The sequence below is a fragment of the Phyllostomus hastatus genome, unplaced genomic scaffold (genome assembly GCF_019186645.2).
Source record: "Phyllostomus hastatus isolate PE091 unplaced genomic scaffold, TTU_PhHast_1.1 phas_contig_40, whole genome shotgun sequence".
Taxonomy (NCBI): Eukaryota; Metazoa; Chordata; class Mammalia; order Chiroptera; family Phyllostomidae; genus Phyllostomus; species Phyllostomus hastatus.
In genome coordinates, this window is record NW_025333872.1 from 69,561,495 (window position 1) to 69,565,265 (window position 3,771).

Genomic DNA, 3,771 nt, shown 5'->3' on the forward strand with positions numbered 1-3,771 from the left:
AATAAGAGGTAGCACCTGGTGTCTCGGCAAGATTTTTCCCTCCAGAGACGTGGAAGAGAGTGGTCACTCCAAGCCTGGGGATCAACCCGACAGAAGAACCCGGAGACCTTACTCTTTCCTCAGCTGTAAGGAATCCTGTCTGTCTTTTGGCTTCTCTAAAAGATGAGTCATGAGCCTGGGCATCAGCTCCCCCTTCCTTAGTAGTCCCAACATTCTAGATCCACTGTTTCATAAGAAGAAATAATAAAGAAATATTTGATGTTTTAAAATGATGACAGCCTGCTTCAGAGAAATGAGTCAGTGAGCCTTTCTTTCTATCCCAGAGTGGGCCTTCTGAACATCCTCCTTCAGGTTCCTTCCCACTGAGGCAAAGATTAGCTCTGGGCTTGGCTACATCAGAATTCCTATATGTCTACCAAGTGTCTGTTAAGACCCATTTTGCATAATGAAGGGCCAAAAATGGATAGCAAAAGGAAGCCACAGTCTTCAAGAAACTTTCAGCCTAAAAGGAACTTGACATAAACTCTGCAACACAGCTTAGTACGTATTAGGCTTGTGGTGTACTCATTATTCACCCAGTAATTCCTGATTGAACACCTTCCATGAGCTGTGACTGGTTCTCAGATACAGGATCATATAGATGAGCAACGTGCACTCGTGTGACATGGAACCTGGACCATGGAGTGAAGTGCAACCAGAGAAGAGAAGGTGAGCAAGATCTGGGATAACATTCAGCATTGATTGAGCCCTTTCCAAATTTCAGTATCTCTGCCAAGCATTTGGCTTTTCTTAGATCAATAATCCTCAACACAGTTCTTTGAAATAGGAATTAACATTCCCATTTTAAAGCTGAGGCTGCTAAGGCTTATAGAGGTTAAGTAATTTATCCACATAATTACATAACTTTCAATAAAAATATTTCTTTCAGATAAAGGAAATTATTTTTTGTTAAAAAAAATAGAACCAACATGACAGAAAAAAGTATGTATAGAAAATGGTCCTTATTGATATACTACAAATATGATTCCCTCTGGGCAGTAAGACTGAAAGAGAAAAAGAAATTATAAATTTTTATTCTATGTCTGTTAGATGTGGCTTGTGGTTTGCATATTTTCATTACAATGGCTATGCATTATTTTGCAGCAAAAATGTTTTGCTTTTCAAAAAAAAAGAAAAGCTCTCTAAGGTCATAGAAGAGTAATTCAAACCCTGAGTTCTTACTGCAAATATTGTACCCTCAGGCATTGTATTATTGTGGATCCCAGCTTTAGTATAAAATATGTAGAAGTCTTTACCCCAATCTCCTTTTGACTAATTCATCAGAAAAAGTCCTTGAGCCACTCTTTGACCATAATAAAACACTGTTTATTGAAAGAAAAGTAAATTTCCTAGCTGCATTTAATCATGTCAAATGCTCCTACTGAGCCTTCCAAGAAGGGTGCCCTCACAGTCCCTGGAGCCCTGGGTTGCAAGGGAAGATCTTGCCTCGTGGCAGACGCAGTGGGAAATTAAGCTCTGAGAGTGCACAAGCAGAAGGCCTGCATCATCCTTTTGCTGTTTGTTTGGTTTGGTTTTATTTTCTTGACAATTAGAAGCAGTTTATCTCTATGGCTCTCTGGGAATTATTTACTACCACTTCAGTAATAAAAAAGACCTAGAAATGTAAAAGCGAATATGGAAAGTCTTTACAATTGTAAAATTATGTTTTCTGTACAAAATCAGAAGGCGATTTCTTTCGTCTCCTCCAGCTAAGCTAGGTAAGAATTATCTTCCCTTATAAATAGAAATACTAGGTGAAATAGATAACAATCAGCAGGTAATTAAAGAGAAAAGGGAATGAATGAGTAGTAAATTTGGGAAGCCCATTCACTAGTTTCAACCATAACGTCATTCTCTTTCTATGTTTAGTGGTCACAAGTGGGATTTTTATTGACTACACATAAAAAAAAAGGCTTTTTAACAGAAAAATCTAAACTAGAGGTTTCAAAGAATTGGGATGTGAGTCCAAAATAACAGAAATCGTAGTTCTTAAATGTTAAACGTTCCAGTGAGTTAGAATAGTGCAGTCAAACTTCCCCTGAGCATCCTTGCTCTGTTTAAGTAAAGGCCAGCGTCACTGGATCCATTTCCCCTTCCCTGGAGCTTACCTTCGCTAATTAAAGGAGATAGTAATGGCACTTAGATTTCATCTAATCTGGCTTTAAGTAATTATGGCTCATTGTAGCAATTACAGGTTACATTTATAATGAACGATAAAGGGGAAAAACTTTCAAATTCCGTTTATTAGGCTTTGAAAACCTGCTTCAGAATGAGCAGTCAAGATATATTTACTGGGCAATCACATATTTTAGTGAGAATGTCAAATTAAGTCTAAAAAATTCACACCAAAGAATCTCTTTAAACTATAACTCTAAACCCATTTCCTCCACAACTCTCTTCTAATTTACCCCAAACTAACACTGCCATTCTAATGCTTTCTCGGCGTTCTAGGAATAACCCATTATACTAATTTGCATTATCCATAAAACATGGTTTTTAAAAATATTTCATGAGTCTTTCATTTATACATATTCATATATTTCAGGAGGGCAGATATTCTGTTTCTTTCGTTTCTTTCTGCAGCTTCTACACAAAGTCCTCTCTTGTCCATGTTTTTCACTTAAATTCTTTCATGGTGAGGGCTCCTCAGCCCTCTCAAGACTGAGCTGGAGCCACATTCCTTTTCAGAAGTTTTTTTTTTGACCATCCCAAAACTAAGTCCTCCCCTCTGCTGATCCCCTGCAATATTTCTCACATCTGCCATTTACTTGACCCCTGTAGTATATATTGCATATCATTAAGGATTGTTAGTTCCTTAAAAAGAAAAAATTGGATTATCGACCTTTCAGGTATTATCAAGCCTTGCCCATGCATTCAAACAGTGGTTACTAATTTTTTTTTATTTTTATGTATTTATTTTTTTAATATGGAATGCTTCACAAATTAGCATGTCATCCTTGCTCTGGGGCCATGCTAATCTTCTCTGTATCGTTCCAATTTTAGTATGTGTGCTGATGAAGTGAGCACTAATTTTGTTTTTTTAATTACCATACAGAACAATAGCTATTGTAAATCCATTTGTAGAAACATTGCCACTTTTTAGACAATTTATGCACATCTTCAAATTTTCTATCTGTAGATGGAAGATTGATTGTTATATGAATGATTTTTACCAAATTGTTTGTAAATCCTGATATTTTAAATAAACATTTGAGTCATGATTGTAAACTCTAAAGGAAGTATTTGCCCCATTATTTTTTGGATGTCCCTTATAATTGATATGGTACTTTTAAATTTGTTCTACTAAACTTATTCTTCAGTATATTTAAGTCATTGTTGTTCTATCATGAGGAAGTATAATTTAGTCAATACTGCCTCTGTTATGTGTTCCCATGCCAAGATATTCTTTGTCGGTATTAGGTCCCCTCTATTTGGAGAAAAATAATCTGGCTAGAATCTTGGAATTTGAAAATAAGATAATTATTATCTTTTTCTGCCCTCACAAGCCAAAACACACCAAAATCTTCCCTTGGTAAAAAGGCTCTTACCTTCTCAAATATGTTAAATAAATTGTGTTATGGCCACTGGTTATAGCGCTAAATTATACATTCTCAAATAATAAAATAAAACAATATGCTCATAATTATGCTAACTTTTCAATCCTTGCAAAGTGTCTGCCTTTTGGGAGAAATCACTTAATAGCCCAAATTAATCTTTTTGATACATCTACAT

The 3,771-nt window shown here is 35.8% G+C and overlaps 1 non-coding gene across 1 annotated transcript; it reads right to left on the reverse strand.

The window, feature by feature from the left end:
* Positions 1-2,959: 2,959 nt before the first annotated feature.
* On the reverse strand, positions 2,960-3,066 carry LOC123822371. The gene has a single exon (XR_006786323.1). It is a non-coding gene; the product is annotated as a U6 spliceosomal RNA (small nuclear RNA).
* Positions 3,067-3,771: the final 705 nt, after the last annotated feature.